Consider the following 21,201-nt stretch of genomic DNA (forward strand, 5'->3'; position numbering starts at 1 on the left):
GTGCCACATTTAGGCCCTAGTGGTTGGGTCAATGCTCAGTTGACAAATTTCCAATACGGAATTTTAAAGGTGATAAAACGAGTCAAAGGAACTGTGGAGTGAACAGTGGCAATAAGAACAGTGCACCAAACTTGAATGAAAAAGTTATTAATCTATTTTCAACAAATAAAAACCGAAGAATGGATTTTATTTTTAAATAAAATTTGGAGATTACCCAAGTCTGTTATTGGTAAGTGTCAAGTTAATGTTTTGTAGTATTTTTAACACAAAAAGGAAAGTGAAATGAAAATTACCAAAGCTGTTACTTTAGTATTTTTTTTCTGTGGTAGGCAAGTTCAATTTGAAAATAATAGGGAGTGTGTAAGAAGTCAACCTTTAAGGTTCAGACACATATCCTGCACTTTTGAACTATTGTTTGCTGCCTTTTGAAATTCTTCAAACTGATGCCTTTCATCAGTTGGCATTCCATACCCCCTTGTGTTGATAAGAAACATAACAGATTTCAAAAGTAGAGAAAAACAAAGATCGAATTTTGACGTTTCGAGTTTAAAAGTTTTTTTTTCATTAAGTTAACATTCAATTAAAAAACAACAACAAGCATTAAACCAAATTCAAAAAGAGGAAAACGTTTGCACAGATATTGGCAATTCACAACTCCTTCGCAACTATAGAGATTAAGAGTCCAAGAACACCCCTTCTAACCTGTGAATGTGCAAGTCTAACTTTTATTGTTGTGGTGAGAACCAAAAAGTCTAACTTAACGCTGGTAATTTTCACTTTAACATCACATCTTGTGTTAACAACTAAAACCACAAAATTAGAGAGAAAGAACCTGATGGTGGTTCGAACTGTCCACCTATGATTTTCATCGTAATGCGATTTCATAATGTCACAAAGAATTTCTTTCATAATAAGAAGAACCACATTTTGTCATTTTTTTTCCTGATTTCAATGGTGTGGATTGAGCTTGAAATTATACGCGAGCAGAAACATACAAACTTTGCACACAAGAACAGTCGACAGAATGTTCTTGACAGTTCACATTGTCACAGTGTTTTCTGAAAATTTAAAATTTCCAAACTTTGACAAATCACGCTAAGTTTACTTTGTGAATCTCTTTAAACACTTAAGTTTATCTTCTTTAGCAGTTAATTTGTAAAGTTTTATTCTGTTAACGCTTCTTATCCTTAAAAAAAAACAGAAAGTCCGTTTTTTAGTTATCTTTCAGTAAAAACACATTGGTCATAAAACAAGAAAATAATAATATGAAGTGTGTAAGAAGTCAACCTTTGGTGTTCCGACACATAGCTTGTGCTTTTGAACTATTGTTGTTTGCCACCGTTTGAATTTCTTCAAACTTCAGCGGTCTGCATTCCATACACTTTTGCGCTGTTAAGAAACATCGGATTTCAAAAGTAGAGAAATACAAAGATTGAACTTTACGTTTCAATTTTGAAAGTTTTTCAGTTTAAATACAACAACAACAAGCATTAAATCAAATTCAAAAAGAGGAAAACGTTTGAACAGATGTTGGCATGCCCTAACTCCTTCCCGACTATTATTATTATTATTATTAGCCAAATGGTGCAAGGAAGCCTGGGGCTTATGCTGCACCAACAAAAAAAGAAAAAAAAAAAATTTCTGAATTACTCAGAGAGAATCACCAAGAAAGAGAAGAATGATGATATCCAGCTCAGGACCCTGGGTGTGCCAAGCCCCATACCAATTCAAATCATTAAAATGCACTGCATTTTCATCGTTATCATATGTTCCGTTATAACAATCAATTTTGAACCCCTTTGAACAATTTGCACTTTTCGGTTTATTGGACTTTTCTGTCAGTGCAAGCAACCACAAACGGGTAGCAAACTCGATCTTCTCACATTTGCGAAAATACCGACAGCAGGACTTGTTTGGTTTTTTTATAGTGAAATGTGCTTCTCCTTTACTGAAATCGTCAATCGTATAAAAAACAAATTTTCAGAATCTTCTCTTCATTCCTTTTTTTTTTATTTATTTAAGCTTCGTAACTTGTTGCTCCACGCGAATCGTGTTAGTTGCAATATGTGTGTGCCGTTAAAAATGCTTGTGCACGCTATTGAAATTTATAAAGAAAAGAGAAGATTATCTTCGAAATAAACGCCTCTTGAAACATTTCTGAAGAAGATGACTCCTTGTGCAACAAACAGCGAGTGCCGAACCAATAATGAGTGATCAACGAGTGTGCATTTAGTCGATGATGACGAAGAATAAACATTCTTTAAGATTTGTAAGTCGTAAATAATCTCTATTATTATAATTTGCTTGATTTTACAGGCTACGTTTTCATTTCTTTCGATAAATCAATCATTGTTTAACAAACTAATTAGTTAACTAATTTCATTGTTGAGAACGTAACCCCTATTTTTAACACTGTCTATGGGAAATAAATTCCCGCTTTACGAGTTTTCGCTTTATGAGCGCGCGATAGGAACGATTAACTCGTAAAGTCGAGAATAAATAAATAAATTCTTTATTGCTAATAAGTATAGGACATGTACTAGAGACAATAATACTCAACACGGCGACATGGCCAGGAGTTTTACATTATAAATGAAATTAATTGGCAAAAAAAAAAAAAACCGTTACATGGAAATTATGAGTATAATTTACATGTTTGTAAATTATAATAATGAAAAATGAGGACTAAACGTCATATGGAGGAAATTATCCTTGTTCCACAGATGGAATCCACTCGAGAAGCATGTGACGGTATTTGTAGTCGGTAGCTAATTTCTGAAGGTCGACTCCAAGACGGAGCAGTGCCTGAATTTTGGGGAGTGCCTGGGCAGGTAGGAACCGACTACAGTTTCAACCGGTTGTATTTAAGGATTAGTGTGGGCTCTGACCTCAAGGATGGCGTAGGATTGTGCCACTGACAGAAATCCCAGATGTTTGGGGCGTTTATTACATTCCTGTGTACATTTTTACTGAAGTCATTAAACGCCTGCTGTCAATTAACCTCGGGATCCTGGGTACATTTAGCTGCTCAGCCATGTCAGTTGTTCTCAATTGAGGGGGTCGGCGATGCTTATTTGTGGCCCATTTCAGGGTCCAGTATTCACACGAGAACACCGGTTTTTGAAGTGAAGGCGACGCAGATGCCAAAATTTCAGCAGTGTATAAAATAGCCAGATAAACAGTGGCTTGAATATATCTGGTAGTGGTTGCGGCATCGTTGGAATGAAGTAAGTGTTGTTTCGCTTTCCAGCGTAGGGTGCTAAAACGCTTCCGGAGGTATTCTGTGTGATCATTAAATTTCAGCTTCGGATCAAAATAGACCCCGAGATCTTTATGGCAGGTAACCACTGGAATTAGAGTACCTAAAACTGAAGGTTGAATTATTGTTGGTTGCTGTTTCAATGAGTAAGTCATTATTGCAGATTTTGAGGTTAAGGTTTAATCCAAACATCTTCAAGTAAGTTGAAAGAGTGGTCAAGTTCTCTGTGATGGAAGATGTAATTTCCATTGGGTTTGCAGACGGTGGGATTAAGGTAAGAAACTTTATATTGTCGGCATATATTAGAGCATCATCACGATGACTCATGAAAGGAATCAGAATCACTGAGAAGAGAAGGCCAGACAGGACACCACCTTGAGGGACTCCTGCATTAATTTTTCTTGTAAAGTGGGTTTTCTTCAAAGTGAGGTGGACACTTCTATTCTTCAATAAGGCGGTGAGGAAAGCTAGTAGGTCTCCATTAATCCTGAAGAAGAATTGCAGGAGTCTGAGAAGGGCTGTGACGTCTAGGCTGTCAAAAGCAGCTTCAATGTCTTGATGAATTGATGTCTGTGCGGCCATGAGGTTTGTTATGGTGGATCTATTTTCCACTGCGAAATGGAACTGTTTCGGCTTCTGTGGCATCAGCTGTTTGTTTAATGCCGGAAGGAGTACCTTTTCTAGAGAACTACCTGTATTTACATTTCTGGCCTGTGAAACCCGTTAAAAAAGGCTTTCACAGGTAGCCGCTACGTAGTCCACTGTACCAAAAGTATTGGTAACTTCCGGAAAGGTAGACCAACAAGTTTTACTTCATCTTTTGGCGCCTCCGTAGCCAGGTGGGCAGGAGCAGTAGTGCGTAGCACACTCTTCTCGATTAGACTGGGGTTCGAGCCCGTGTCCACCAAATACGCACGATGCGGAAAGGCCAGGAAATGACCACCGCACACTCCCGGAGCAATATGGCCTTAGTTGCTAATGCTCCTAAAAATCCAATAACTTTATCTAATGAAACAAAACTTATGTGGAAAGAGATCGTATCGAGTACCTCTCAAAAACATACTTTGTTATTTGTTTTTTTTTTTAGGAGCATTAGCAACTAAGGGATTATTGCTCCGGGAACATGAAGCGGTCATTCCCCGACCCCTCCGCATCCTCCATATTTGGCGGCTCATGGGCCCGAACCCGGGTCCAATCAAGAAGCATGTTGTGCCACGCACTGCTGCTCCTGCCCACGAAGGCGCCTCAAAAACATACGTGGGCTAAGTTCCATTCCCAACAAAACCATTTCCAACTACATCTTCCCCAGCCTCACTTTTTCCAACAGAATCTTCAGTATTGGTTGCCACAACTACCACTCATTTCAGTTACTCTAAATTAATCTCCCCAAGATAGCACTGCAATTATTAAGCTTTCTCCTTGTTTTTTTTTTTAATTCCCTCTCGCTAAATATCTCATCCATTAAATTCTCCAAACTTTAGAAATTACTCAACTTTCTGACTTCATATCTTTGAAACATCACTTTCGCCGATCTAAATTTCCTGTCAACTTTTCTTGGTGATACTTCACAACTCCAGCTGGCTCCAATTTTCTAATTGCACAGACACATAAGGTACAGATTTAATGAGATAATCAGCATGAATTTTATTCCTCGTTTCCTTGGATGGAATACAGTTTAAAATCACCTGATCCTAATGTTTGCACAGGTGGTAGCAAATTATTCTTGTATAGCAGAAATTCTTTTATTCTCCATTCAAATCCTAATATCTCATCTTTACTTATGCCTTACTTTTTTCAGCAAACGTGCTAGTGCTGTTCAAGGTAATAATGCATCAATTTCTCAAAAATTTTGAGAAATTGAATCTCCCCACATACATTATTAAAATAAAAGTGCCATAATATCAAAAATCAATAAAGATTGCATGGTTTGAGTTGACTGTGGCCCCAGCCCGACTGCTAAATACAGTTAATGATAGTATTCATTGATAATCTGATCAGCTGCCGGCTCTCCTTAGCTCTTTGGTCATGCTGGAGTATAACCAGAATGGTTATACTCCAGCATGACCAAAGTAATTTTAAACAGTAATTTTAAACAAATATTAAGAATCTTCAAGTAAAGAAGCCATTTATAAGCAGTTAAAGAAACATCTACTGGAAAAAGAAAGGTAAGCGGTTTTCATTTGCACAAAAAAGGATTATGGTGCTCTTAGGTCATCTTTTATGTTCTTTTCAGTGGGGCAAAATAGTAATTTTTAACATATGCAAGTGCTAAATAGGAAATACTTATGAAAGTAATTCTGGAAGCTAATAGGTTTTTTATACCATTAAAAAAGTACTGTTCCAAAGTACAAATCAAATGACTGTCGAAAGAAAGAATGACCTTTGGCTACTCCAAATACTACAGTAAATATAAATTATTCAGGATGATTAGGCACAAGAGGTCCCTAGCTAAGTAAAAGTAGTAACAAGGAATTCCTTGTTTTGATAGCAGCCAAAATGTAAAAAAAACAAACACATAGGGTCCACTAGATACCTACAGTAACTGTCTCAACGATCCATGGCTGCTAAGCTGAACAAATATTTTGCTTGACATTCACATATGTGGAAGTTCTTAAATTTGTAGTTACCAATGGCCTAGCTGATATTAAACTGGATAATTTTATAACTGAAAAGAGACTGGAAGCAAATTATAATTAAAGGTGAATTTAAACAACAAGGCACCAAAAGCTGATGTAATTTATTAAATATACTAAAATTTATCCCAATAAAGGAAACAACAAAGGAGGTCATCAAACCGTTAACTATTACAATGAAAGCATCCTAAGATTCTGGTAAAGTGCTTATATATTGGAAATAGTCTCTCTATTCACAAAACGTAGCTTAAAGGGGAAAAATCAATAATACTCACTTAATTTTTATTTCTCTACCAAAAGCGGCAGCCAAGGACTGAAAAATGATTAAAATAATACAGACAAAATAAATACAGACAAACTGCCTCTGCAGACAAAACTTTTGGAAAAAATTTATTAAAACACCAGTTTAATGCAGTTTTTTTTATTTAAAAAAAAAAAAATTAATGTACAAGTATTGTGACATTCTAAAGCAAACTTCTTACACACCTAATTTCAACAGATATAATTAATGCAATGAACCTACCAAACTATGTAACCTAAACGACTGTCTAATTTGTCTAGGCATAAATTTGGCCTTGTGGACAGGAGTAATGTACTAATTGGGTAACACTTAACTCAAGTTAGCTGAACAGTGTTGCTAGGAGAGCTGATCAGGTTCAATTTCAAAACTTTGCCAGATAAGATTATTCCATTATACAAATCAGTGGCTTTATATAAATCACTGATAAATCATGTGAGTTATATAAATTAATGTTTGAAAACCAAACATCTGTGGGAGTGACCTGATTGATGTGTTTACAACTTTTTAATTGGTTGAGAAAAAATTAAATGCCAGGGGTACCTTTATATTTAATCATATAATACATATATAAAATAAAAGGGAACAACTGTAAAATAGATATCCAAAAATTTTCTTTTAATCAAAGAATAAAGGATAATTTAGAATAAGTTCTAAATCTTATGGAAGTTTATCGAAATTTAAAGAGTGACTAGGCAAATATTTGAAAGAATAGGTAAATGAAGTAAGATAACATTAGTTATGCTATCTAAAAACCATACTAAAGATAGTGTGTTTTTTTTGTATGAGTCATGTTACATACATTTTGTTCCTTGCATCATTTTTCCAAAATACGAATAATATCTGACATTGTGGTGTGTGTGTGTATGTATATACATATATATATTTATTTAAATAATGGCTTAAAAGTTAAGATAAAATAAGACAAAAATAAATAAGTAAATATTAAGATATCATTAGAGGCACATCCTCCACATAATTCCCAGATATATCCGATAATTAAAAATAAAATAAAATAAAACATAAGCCAGTAGTATGGCAAAAACTGTAGAGCAAATTAACGTAAAATAAACCAACGGTTTATTTTACGTTATTTTTGTGTTAACCGTTGGTTTATTTTACATTACTTTTATGTTGATTTTCGCTCTACAGTTTTTGCCATACTACTGGCTTTTTTTGTTTTATTTTTAATTATTGGATGGATATATATATTACAGAAGCATGTCAAATCTGATAGAGCATTAAGTACACAGGTTCACCTGCTATTACACGCAATAGTAATATTTATAGTGTGATATAATCCACATATTGACATGTTAACTATATTGCATTGTTTTACACAGAAACATTTTTGCAATACTGAATTGCAAAAATATAAGCATGTAGTACTATGTCCAATGACCAAAAAAAAAAAAAAAAAAAAAAAATGTAGTGAAACATTTATTAATGGTGCCAGCTTGGAGCCTGAGTATAAATATACCTCCTTGCCACATTGGGTATGTGGAAAGGAGGGCTCAAGTGTTTTATCAATGAGTTATCAAACATTTACTTTTAGAAGTAGGAGATCATAATACTATTGTATAAGGTAATTTCAAGATCACGATGGAATACTGTGTCCAGGTAAGAAAAATACAGTAGAAAGTCAATTATCTGAACTAATTGGGACCAAGGTTACCTATAGAGATTAAGAGTCCAAGACACCTCATCTAACCTGTGAATGTTCAATCCTAACTTTTATTCTTGTTGTGAAAACCAAAATGTCTAAGTTAATGCTGGTAATTTCCACTTTAACATCACATATTGTGTTAACAACTAAAACCACAAAATTAGAGAGAGAGAGAGAACGTGATGGTTCGAACTGTCCACTTATGATTTTCATCATAATGCGATTTCATAATACTGTATAACAAACAATTTCTTTCATAGTAAGAAGACCCAGGTTTTGTTTTTTTTCTGATTTCAATGGCGTGGATTGAGCTTGAAAGTATACGTGAGCAGGAAGCATACAAACTTTGCACACAAGAACAGTCGACAATGTCAATTCACATTGTCACAGTGTTTTCTGAAAATTCAAAATTCATAAACAAAAAAAAATCAGACTAAGTTTACTTTGTAAATCTCTTTAAACACTTAAGTTTATCTTCTTTAGTAGTTAATTTTTAAAGTTTTATTCTGTCAACGCTTCTTATCCAAATAAAAAAAACAACACAGATACATAAAATTTACAAATGCAGTTTTACCTATATACCCGTTAAATGGAATTCATTGTGTGAACACGAGTGCGCCGATTGGCCAGTTTCAATATACTGCGTGAGTGTTGTGTTTAGATTTAAGCTACAGACAATAAGTGCTGTGTCAGGGGCTCTCTCTCTCTCTCTGTGGTTTCAATATTTCTTGTTTATTCCCCTTGACTTATGGCCGTATTACTTTTCCTCTGATAATGTGAGATGATCGTCGGGTAAGACAAAATCCATGCTCTCGGAAAATTAAAGGCTGTTCTAGCAATTAACTGCTGCGATTATTTTAGGTTGGACGATCACAAAGTGTCAACCCAACCCATGCTCTTACCTTTATTGGTTCGTACTTATATCTGCTGGTGTATGAGAATATGGGCAGAGAGAATGAGACATTAGGTAACACATAACAACATTTATTATAACAAAAGAAAACATGTATACAGACTTGCACTCCTTCTAGTTGTTTGTGTAAAAGTAAAGGTATGTATATATTGCTTCAAGACTTCTGTTCATAACAACAGTATTGTATTGGCAAAAACATCTTTACAACATACTGGATTCTAGTATCACTGGAACCATTCTTTCAGTAGACTTACTCTTTGGCTCTGGTTTAACAAGCTACAACATTCACAAGCATTTCAATTCACAAAACACTTCAACATAGAACAGGATGGTTGGGAACAGAAGAACTTTAGGCAAAGTGCTTTTGGTGTTCTCACTATCTTACATCTATTCTAATGTGAACAGGCTCACCTCCTCCCATTTCTTATCCCGACAGCACCTTGCTGTAAGATCCCTGTGTACCGGCAACCATGGGAGAAGTTCCCTTTCATTATTAAATTATCAAGATTAAATATTTAGGAAGGAAGCATAAAAAATGGTATCTGTTCATGTTATGTTCAAGGTTCACATTCACGCAAATGAGATAATGGCTTACCAGTTAAGCCTCTTGTTTCAGGACAGGTTGTGAGACCTCCTTCCCTCTGGTGGAAACTAGGGTGTTGTCTTCTGAGCCATGTTTCCTTTGTCTCAGCTCCTCTCTGGGCATTCTTAAGGCTGGAGCGACATTGACTCAAACCTTCTGTTTTACATCGCCCAGACTCTCGATGTTCAATGGTGGCAAGACATTCCCTTCTACTACCAGTCTCTGTTACAAAAGCTAGAAGGTCTCCCTATACTGCCCCTTGGTGCCTCCCAGAACCTCTTATATACTAACATTATCTCGTTCTATGTCACGGTGATAGAATCATCCAAGAATGTCCATTTCACATGGAGACTACCATTTTTGTTAATCATCCCACGAAAAACAACTGAACATTCCGCCCACGCTGTAGCAATAAAAGCCCTTTTTAGTACCATTGTGGGCATCAGAACTGAGATGCTCTCCTCTCCTTTTGCTCTGTTGGTGAGAGGCCAATGACAGGGAACTAGGGCGAGGGATTGTGCAATATCTGACCATACATGGCAAATAAAGAAACTTTTCCTCTCTACCTTTTTCCACTCTCTTACTTTGAAAAATAGGCACAGATTTACCTTAATTAGCACAATGTTTTTTTAAACAGCAGTCTGGATTTTTTGAGGCATGAGCATGGGAATAATTCTTTGGCAGTTTTTTTTTTTCATTGTAGTTGATAATAACTATGTATTTGTTCTGTATTGACCTTCCTACAATAATGCAATGTCAATAACTCCTTAATTTCATATGTGATAGAGTTCTAATTAGTAGGTAAACTTCTTTTCGAAAATTATTTGTGGAACTAGAATTCTGATTCATATTGTTTCAGATCCTTATCTCAGAGTTAAACTGAATTTTTTTTTTTAAATAGCACAAGAAGAAGATCCCCTTATCTTGACCTTTAAATTCAGATGTTACTTCTATTTCACTTCAATCTTCTCTTTAGAAAAATGATAAAAACAAGTAGTGACTATGACGAACCAGCCATCCCCAGGCTAATTGCTTCTCATCTCCAAAAAAAACAGAATATAATATTTTTCTTTCTTTACCACTCTAGATCCTCTCTCCTCAACTTGAATTTAGACATGCAATGAGAGAGAGAGAAAACAAAAAGTAACCAGGGATGGAGCCTATAATGCTCTAGACCATTTGCATCCTTATCTTCATTTAAATTTTGCATAATTTTGTATACTCAAAATATATTTGTGTGAGAAAAGTAATGTCTGTTCAATAATAATATTTGTTCAGTGGTCATATTTAATTAAATGTTCTGGCACTAATCTCCTTTTCTTTTTTTTTTTAGATTCCTGAAAAATGACTCATGCTTTTGCCTGAAATCTATGAAGTTATAATAAATTAAATTCTCTTTCCTTTTTTTTTCTATATATACCATTTGATACTCTGCACTTGTTAGGCCATCCAATAACAAAATTGCTGATAAAACATAATGATAGAGTCCAATGAAATTCATCCTTTCTTTACCCCTAATCGTTCAGATCTCTATAGGTCTGATCCTGCAATTTATCAGTTGCTTATTTTAATGCATCTGGTTAGCCTTACAATCAAATCATATCCATTATTAGCCCAATTTCATTCCGATGTTCCTTCCTGTGCTTGTTCGTTATCAGGAACTGTGACCCAACCTACAAATCGATCCAATAGTCCAAGGTTATCTGAGTGTGAGGTTGGTGCTTCTGCTCCCCCTTGTGCATAGGTTTGCAGTAGTGAAGGTTGTGGTCAGTATCTGGACTATCAGCAGGGTTAATTTGTTCTGTATCTTCATCAGAAATTCGAACTTCTTCGAGAATAACTGGCTTGGTTGGTGATTGAGGGATCATAGTCACTTCATTGTTTCTAGAAAGTGGTACAGAGACTTGAGGTTCTCGACTTCTGCTATGCAGGTTATACTGATGCGTAGGCTGAGCATGACCTCTCTCTTCCCTTCAACCATGTGAAACTGCCTGTTTATCTTGTTTCACTACTGATTGTTCTTTCACACCTCTGTTTGGCAAGAGTGCCAGAGGAACCTAACAGAGTTCCACCTAACACAGAGTTTCTGTGTTAGGTGGAAAAGATGGAATTTAGTGTGTTCCATGGATGGTTTGTAGGAGGTATCAGTCTTAGGTTGTTCAATCCATAGTTCTGGAAATGGTCTACGATCTATTACTTTAGTAAGTCTATCTACATGAACCAATTGTTTATCTCTAGGCCAACAGATGTGTTGAATTTGATAATTTATGGGGGATGTTTGAGCTATCACCCTATAAGGACCAGTACTTTTACATGCCAACTTATGTGTTTGACCTGGTCTAACTCTTGGTATATACAACAGTGCCCACTCTGATTTGTTTATCCGCAGCTTTTGTGGAACGGTAATGCTCTTGACTTCCTGCTGCTTCTCGAAGATGTTGTTGGACTGTATCATACGTATGCTGCATTCTTGCTACCATTTGTTCAGAGTAATGTTTTAAAGAAGCGTAAGTTGGCTGAATTTCAGATGTCCAAATATGTTGAGGTAGGATTACATCATGGCCGTATAACAAATAATTAGGCATTTCCTGTGTAGATGAGTGAACGGCAGAGTAATAAGCTGCAACTGCTAATGGTACACAAATGTGCTAGTCAAACTGTGTGGTGTTGACCACATGTGACAGTATCACTGTCAGTGTCTTATTTAGATGTTCCACTTTGGCAATACACTGGGGATGGAATGCAGTTGTTTGAAGCTTCTTAATTCCAATGCTTCCATAAATATTTTTCATTAGCTGGCTACAAAAATTACTACCTCAGTCTGCTAATAGTACTCGTGGAATTCGGAATTCCGTGTCTTGCCACAACAAAATTGATAAATGCAGTTGCTACCTCTTCAGCTTTTTTGTGTCTTCAAGGGTATCACTTCTGTATACCTCCTGAAACAATCCACCACTACTAGAAGGTGTTTAGCCCCATCTAAACTGGTGGGTAATGGCCCAAGTATGTCCATACTCACTCTGTACCAAGGTGTTGACTCAGCAGGAACTTGCATCAGGTTTGCTTTTGCTTTCGGATTATATCCCCTTCTCTGCAAACATGAAGCACAGGTGTCTACACAATTTTTGATGTCACTATACATTCATCCAAAAGAAATCTCTCCAAACTCTTTGTAATGTTTTGTCAAATGCCAGATGACCACTCTGAGAGAGATCGTGACATGCATTCACAATTTCGGCTTTTAGTGCATGTAGCACAACTAATTGTCTAGAGGCCCCTCTCAACTCTTAAGGTTCTCAAGTAGATCTGGCATCAGGAAGAGTGTAATGATATAGTATTCCATCATTCAGATAGTATGACTCTGGAATCTTCACTGAAGATGGAGTATTATCTTCCAGTTGTGTGATTAAAGGATTTAATTTGTCATCTTCCCTTTGTAGTGATCTCATCAGATCTTTAATGGCGTTCTTTAGCATCACTAATGTTTCTATGATGATTTCAGTTGATTATGGTGCAACTGTCTTCGTAACATTTCTCCTGTGTGACTTAGGCTTCTCCTCTAGCACTGGTCAAGATAAGAAATCTGAATTTGAGCACAGAGCCGGATGGTACTCTACTGAAAAATCGTAACCTTGCAGCACTAAATTCCCTCGAGTTAATCGAGGTGTTGGGTTCTTTAATTGAAGTAGATACTTCAATGCTGCATTGTCTGATATTATGACAAACTTTCTTGCATATAAGTAAACTCTGAACTGTGAGATCGAATATACAACTGCAAAGCTCTCTTTTACCACTATATGATTTCTCGGCCTGTTTAGCAATCTGCTTGTGTACATAATTGGCTGCCTGGAGCCATCTTGTGATTGCTGTTCCAGAATCCTCGAACTTGCATAAATTGAGATGTCCATACACAAATAAAATATCTGTGAGAAGTCTGGATAAATTAATAACAGTTCTGATTTCAATGTTGTTTTCAGTTTTTCAAATGCTGACTGTGTTGTTTCATTCCAGACAAAAGGAGTATCTTTCTTCATGAGGTTGGTTAATGGTCGAGATATTTCTGCATAGTCCTTACTAAATTTTCTGTAAAATCCAGTCATCCCTAAGAATCTTCTCACTTGTTTGACCATCTTAGGTGTAAGCAATTAATGGCCACCGCATTCTCAGGATCTGGAAGGACTCCATCTGAACTGACTCGATGCCCAAGCTTCTCGTGCTTCAGGAATTCACATTTGGATGGCTTCAGCTTAAGATCATATTGTCTCAAGCATTTGAAGACAGTCTCTGGATATGGGATTTAAGGTCAACACTTGCGATTATGATATCATCCAAGTAGCAAAAGATGGATTCTTTTTTAAGGTCTTGAAGGACAATAGACATGGCCCTCACGAACGTTGCTGGACTATTTTTTGGCCCGAACGGCAATCTCCTGAATTCACTCGAGGCTTGGCTGGTTGTGAAAGCTGTTTTGTGTCTGTCCGAAGAGTGGACAGGAATCTGCCAGAACCTGGACTGACAGTCCAAAGTTCTATAATAACATTCTTTTTTTTGGTATGTCTAGAATTTCAGTTATCTGAGGCATTGGAGAGTTATCTGCTACAGTTTTGGCATTAAGCTTATGGAATTAAAAACACAAATGTAACAAGCAATTCTGTTTCTTTACCATTGCAATGGGAACTGAATAATTTGAGAAACTATGTGCAATTATATTGGCATCCAGGAGTTCATTGATCTGATCTTCCACTTGAGATCTTAAGGCATAGGGGGTGTGATAAGCCATTTGTTTGATCGGGACACTGTCTTGTAATTTTATTCTATGTTGCACTACAGTGGATTGGCCCAATTGGCCAGCTGATTTTGCTAACACATGTTTGTATTTATCCAATAGTTTAACCAGTTCTTGACATTCATTAACAGTCAAATGATCCAGATCAAAATCTTCGATTGTCACTGGAGATAACTTTTCAACCTTCCTTTCTTCACCTGCAAAATTAATTTTGTGCATATTAATACATTCAATTTTTGCTAATGCCATTCATGCTGAGAGGTGAAAGGCTCAGATGACGTGTTAGCTATCAAAATAGCCACCTTCCTGTCTTTGGACAACTTGTCTAAAGAGTTTCACCTTTAGAAATGCACCAAAAGAATTACACCTAGTTTCTCAACTGCTAACTCATTATTACATAAATTATAATTGGGTTCAACAAGAACCAACTGTCCTGGTGAAATGTGTTTGCACACTGAACCATCAAGACAGTTTCTGTGTTAGGTGGAATAATGTGTTTTGAAGTCAGTTTTCCAACACAGGCCATTTGGTCACCCATAATCCGTGCTCTCAACCCTGTTTCTCTTATGCAAATCCCAAGTGGTACTGATTTTAAAATTCTTTTCCCTGCATCTAGTATGAATGAAAATTCCAGTAAAACATCTGAACCTAAGACTAGTTGGTATTGTGGACTTAACCTATCTAGGGCCACGAAAGCATCAACTTTGAATGAGTTCCCATCCAGAGTTAATCCTATAGCAATTTTGGTGTGTATAGATACTATATTTCCAGAGACTGTAATGTCAGGATGCCCCACTATCAACAAAAAACCTTGATTTTATTCCCTGTATTAACCCTTCTACCAATGGTAAGTCTGTGTCATTATCTTTGGTAAAGACACCATGTTCAGCTCTGTTTCCTTGAATATTCTGTTTAGAAAACTTTCGTTGTCAGCTTGGTCTGTCCCCAAACTGCCAACGTGAAGAGATCCCCATGTGATTTACATGTTTTTCAATTGCCCCCCCCTGGGTTGTCTATATTCTTCGTTTTTGCCATATAATGCTTCCCTAGGTCTTGTGTTAAAAAAATATGCATTTGCACTAGCTGGAACACGATTTATACTTGTATTAAGAAAGGACTCCCTAACGTTTGGACAGGTAGTACACATGTTTCTGGGTACTGTTTCAGTCCCCTGAAATGGCATCGAAAGACTTGGTCTGTCCATAAAATTATTTTTTTTTCTCCTTGCCTTGAGGCAATTGAAAGGAGGACACTTGTTCCCTACTACTGATGACATCATTTGTTCTCTCCTGCTTGCTCATGCGGGCATTGTCTATAAATATACTCTCCCTCAGAGTCATAAATGGAGTAGGAGAGGATCTCCCTTCTTCTTCCTGTTAATTAGATACAGTGTGAACTATTTAGATTGTTCCTGATCTGTTTTAACTGATCATTAATTTCTAACACAAATTTTTGGAATCGATCGTTCAGCGAAGACAGTTGTCTTTCCAGGCTATTTATTTCAATGTTATCTGTTAATATTGCTTGTTTATTGTTATGAATAATACTGTTAGCTACATTTATATGGACTTTTTGAATGGATTGCATTAATTTTTCATTTACTTCTTCGCGAGTTGCTACTTCCACTGTGGCCTGAAAGTTGGTTGAATTGTGACTCAGAACTAAACACTTCTGCTTCACATTTAATCCGTTTAAGAATTGAGCTAGAAGAGTTTGATGATCGCTTAGTGTGAAAATTTCAGGTGTGTCTTTTTCTATCTGATAAGCCATCCTGCACAAGTTCTTTAATCGTGAAGCAAACTGAATAACCGATTCATCTGCATTTTGTTTAGCTGGGCTAAAGCACTGTAGTTGAGTTACAAGAGGCTCAGAGCATTTGAAACGCTCAACCAAAGCTGCCTTATTGTTGATAATTTTTCTCTGCCCATAATTCAAGTGAATGTGAGTAAAATTCCATGACTTCCCCACTAAATTTCGACTTAATAATAATTACTTTTTGAGCATCTGCCCAATTTGTAATTTCAGCTACCTCTTGTACTGTTTCAAAGATCTGAGAAATCGGAATTTCTTCTTATGACCCACAAAATGTTGGAATTAAATTGATATAGCCCACAGGAGGAGCTGCATTGGCTCTTACCTGTTCAAGAGGTGACTCTAGTTCTGTTGGGGATAATGTCTCTGATATAGCTAAATTCGATGTATCTAAATTCTGACCCTCCATTGTCTGTGTATTATTATTTTACTGTTATTTGTTCAAGTGATAACCATGAATCTAAAGTATAGTCTTTCCCATTTAAATAGCTGCATGTATATTTCAATACATAAAGACAAGTATTTCAAACTGTCATAGTAACGTTTTACACTATGGACTTACCTTTTGAAGTTCTCAAAACATATATACTCACACTAACAACACTTAAAAGACATAAAATGCTTATGTTAGCAACAAACAGCAACCTAAACTTTACCTACCATTATCTTTTGTCAATTGTGCCTAAAACTGTGCTACGAGGTTTATGAGAAAAATTGCTACATCTTGCTGTGCATACTCAAACAATAATAATAATGCTAATAGCAACAACAGATTATTATTGAATATAGAAAATATATAAGTAATACAACATTTCATTCCGCCAACTTCTCAAAACAGCATCAACCATTTTTTTCTCTCTTCATATATATCTGCTTTCTGAACTTTAAACTTTTATTTTATCTTGGATAAAGGAAACCAAATGCTGAGCATACTCGTTTTTCATCTTGGTAATGGAAACCAAATTTTGTCTTGTGATCAGGGATTTAGTAATTTAATCTTTGTGTTGCTTGGGTTAAACTCATTTTATTTCATCATGGTCACAGAACCAAATTGTCAGGGGCTCTCTCTCTCTCTCTCTCTCTCTCTCTCTCTCTCTCTCTCTCTCTCTCTCTCTCTCTCTCTCTCTCTGTGGTTTCTCTCTTTTTTGTTTATCCCCTTGACTTATGGCCATATTACTTTTCCTCTGATAATTATTCTAAGTGAAATGATCATCGGGCTAGGACAAAATCCATACTCTTGGCAAATTAAAGGCTGTTCTAGCAATTAAATGCTGCAGCATCGGATTCGCATTGTGATTTTAGGTTGGACGATCACAAAGTGTCAACCCAACCCCCACTCTTGCCTTTATTGGTTCATACTTATATCTGCTGGTGTATGTCAGAGAGAATGAGACATTATGTAACACATAACATTTATTATAACAAAATAAAACATGTATACAGATTTGCACTCCTTCTAGTTGTTTGTGTAAAAGTAAAGGTATGTATATATTGCTTCAAGACTTCTGTTCATAACAACAATATTATATTGGCAAAAACATCTTTACAACATATTGGATTCTAGTATCACTGGAACTATTCCTTCAGCAGACTTATTGTTTGACTGTGGTTTAACAAGCTACAACATTCACAAGCATTTCAATTCACACACTTCAACATAGAATAGAACCATTGGAAACAGAAGAACCTTAGGCAGTGTTTTTGATGTTCTCACTAGTTTACACTATCTTACATCTATTTTAATGTGAACAGGCTCACTCCCTCCTGTTTCCTATCCCAACAGCACCTTGCTGTAAGATCCCTGGGTACCGGCAACCATGGGAGAAGTACCCTTTCATTATTAAATTATCAAGATTAAATATTTAGGAAGGAAACATAAAAAATGGTATCTGTTGATGTTATGTTCAAGGTTCACATTCACACAAATGAGATAATGGCTTACCAGTTAAATCTCTTTCTTCAGGACAGGTTGTGTGACCTCCTTCCCTGTGGTGGAAACTAGGGTGTGGTCTTCTGAGCCATGTTTCCTTTGTCTCAACTCCTCGCTGGCCATTCTTCAGGCCAGAGTGACATCAACTTGAACCTTCCCTTTTGCATCGCCCGGACTCGCGATCTTTGATGGCAGCAAGACGTCCCCTTCTGCTACCAGTCTCCGCTACAAAAGCTAGAAGTTCTCCCTATACATCATGCCCCTTGGTGCCTCCCAGAACCCTTATACCTTCCAGGATTTAATAATCGACCCAGCGGGTAGTACAAAAACAGAAAAAGTCCGATTACAGGCCTACCTACTTTGGGAGTGGCAACAAAGATGGACCGATACAACAAAAGGAGAAATCTCAAGAAAATTCCTCCCCGACCTCAGCAAAATTTATCCCAAGCAACCGGCCTCATACTTTCCGGGGAAGCACTTGACTTCGCTCCTTACTGGTCATGGTCCCTTTAAGGAGAAGCTGCTTGGGTTCAGTCTTGTTGAGAACCCCCAACTGCACGTGTGGGGAGATTGAGAACTGGAACCACTTGGTCTATAACTGTCCAGAATACGAAGATCTCAGAGGCATCCTGATCACAAAGATACACTACCTTCTGAAAGGACTGGAATCCCACTTCATTGACACAGAAGAGGAATACAGAGCACTTTCTCAATTTTCTTCTCTCGAAGAGGTCCTGCCTCTTCGAGAGGAGAAAACTGCTAATTACAATAAAGCATGTCTGATGAAAGACCACCACAAGTTAAATTGTACAATACCATAAAATACCATCCAATGGAGTTGCTACAGAGAAAAATTCCCGAGACAAGAAAGAGAAAAACACAAGAACGGGGCTTAACCCATGAGCGACTGGACTGAAATCGACTCAACATTGAAGAAAAGAGACTAAACACAGCACAGCTGCCAAACGCCATTTGGCGACTTGAAGAGGGCACCCTAGCCACCTTCATCTTTAATACCCATATCCCCGGTGGGGGGAGACGGTCTTACTGTCTCCTCCCCTTCTCGCCGTTCTCACTTTCCACTGGGACTTGGGGTTGCCTCCTCTCTCGACTCCATACTTCTGTCTTTTCTCCCCAGACTTCAGTCTCCCCACCCACTCTACCTGCACATATGCAAGCAAATGCCCTACATGCTGGAATTGATTTAATCATCTCCAAATTACGTTTTTCACCCATACACTCGGCCTTTCAAATATTTAGCGTTATTCCTTATCAAATTTACCAAAAATAAATAAATAAATATATATATGTATATATATATATATATAAAAATTTTTTTTTAGGTCCTAGCTGCCGAAATCTCAGGAAATTAAGCGGCAGGACCTGTCAGAGTAAATCTTAGTCTACTGGTGTTTCCTGGTCTGCCTCCACGGGGCGAAAGTGGGGCAACGTTGGGCCTCAGTAGGGGTCCAGCGGCTAAACGACCAAATGAACAAGGGTACATGGCACTACACATATACAGTTTCCATACACTTTTAAATCTCTGGCATTTCCCAGCGGACTGGTTCACCTACAATGAAAGCAATGTGGAGATGGGGGAACCCCTGGTGCCGTTTGACCCTAAACACAATTTACACTTTACCCCTTATATACTAACATTATCTCGTTCTACGTCACCGTGATAGATTCATCCAAGAATGTCCATTTCACAGGGACACGTGGGACGATTACCATTTTTGGTAATCGTCCCACGAAAAACGACTGAACATCCCGCCCACGCTGTAGCAATAAAAGCCCTTTTTAGTACCATTGTGGGCGTGCGAACAATGGCCTGCTCTCAGTTGGCCAATGACAGAGAACTAGGGCGAGGGATTGCGCAATATCTGACCATACGCTCTCTCTTTCCCTTATTGTATTAGACGTAAGTTCGAAATGAATATAGTTTTATAATTTTATCCAACAGATTCCCGAGATACGATTACAACAATAGAATAGTTGATTTTGGGTAGACCGAAGAGTTTTAAAGAAGGATGGTTTTAATAATTTAAAATACTGTATCGTACACATTGTATTAACTATTTAGTAGTTAATTAATTCTGCCTGATTATTGAGATATACGAAACTCTCGGTCTAACAGTTGGTTTGAAACGAAAAATGCGAATTTTAATTCAGATTACAGAAGCAAAAATACGTTAGTACGTATAATTTTATTCTGTATACATGGGAACAGTCAATTTTTTTGTTCAGCTAATATCAGGAAAGTGTATTTTTCCCTTATAGACTGCATTTTGGATCTATCATAAAATCGTATTCACGTCTTGAAGATAAAAACGCATAATTTCATTCTCTTTAAACTGACTGGAAACGAGGCTCGAACGCATCGGTTTCTTCAAAGCTATATTCTTCTTGAGCGGATATCAGTCAAACTGGTAGGGGTGTTTTCACTGGTGATATTCAAGGGAATTAAAAAGAAACTGCATTCTTTCTGTCGGTTGAAGTTGTATATGTGTTCTGCTTTCATCCAGCTACGTGGAAAAATGTGTTTTCTTATTTGCATCACAATATGTAGTCTTGTGGTACAGTTGACATGAAGATGAATATATTTCCAGTGAATAATATGAAAATCTTTAAATCCCTGATGACTCTATCAGTGTTCTGAATACGCTGTAAACCTATCTAGAACTCTCATTTTAACAATTCCTAACAATCTGATTAGGCAAAAACATCATGCATTTGAATCCTCGATTCTCGAACGCCTCGGTGTTTTCAAAGCTATATTCTCCTTGATCGGATATCAGTCAGACTGGTAGAAACGGATTGTATTGGGGTGTTTCCGCTAGTGATATTCAAGTAAACAAGGGGGAATTAAAAATAAACGGTGTTGTTTCTGTCAGTTGAAGTTGTATATATGTTGTGCTTACAGCTAAGTGGAAAAATGTATTTTCTTGTTTGCTTCACAATGTGTAGCCTTGTGATACAGTTTACATGGAGCTGAATATATTTCAGTGAATAATAAGAAAATCTTGAAATCTATGTGAATTGTGCAATTGCTTTTCGAAGCAACTGCACAATTCTGCTTCCACAGTAGAATAGTCCTGGTGAGTTTTTGATTCAGTTTGACTGCTCAATTCCAAAACTCAATTTAACAACTCAATTTCAATTAAGTTGTTAAATAGTTTTTTTGGCTTTGTAAATGCTATAAGCGCCTATGTTTACTAAGAGTAAGCTTAAGTAGATTTTAAATTCAATCTTAAACTTTTAACTTTAGGAATTTTTACTATTAAGTCGAGCCGGAGATTGTGAAAAACACACAGACACGAG

Source organism: Mastigoproctus giganteus, chromosome 12 (assembly GCF_048544385.1).
Source record: "Mastigoproctus giganteus isolate SK-2022 chromosome 12, ASM4854438v1, whole genome shotgun sequence".
In the NCBI taxonomy this organism is placed as follows: domain Eukaryota; kingdom Metazoa; phylum Arthropoda; class Arachnida; order Uropygi; family Thelyphonidae; genus Mastigoproctus; species Mastigoproctus giganteus.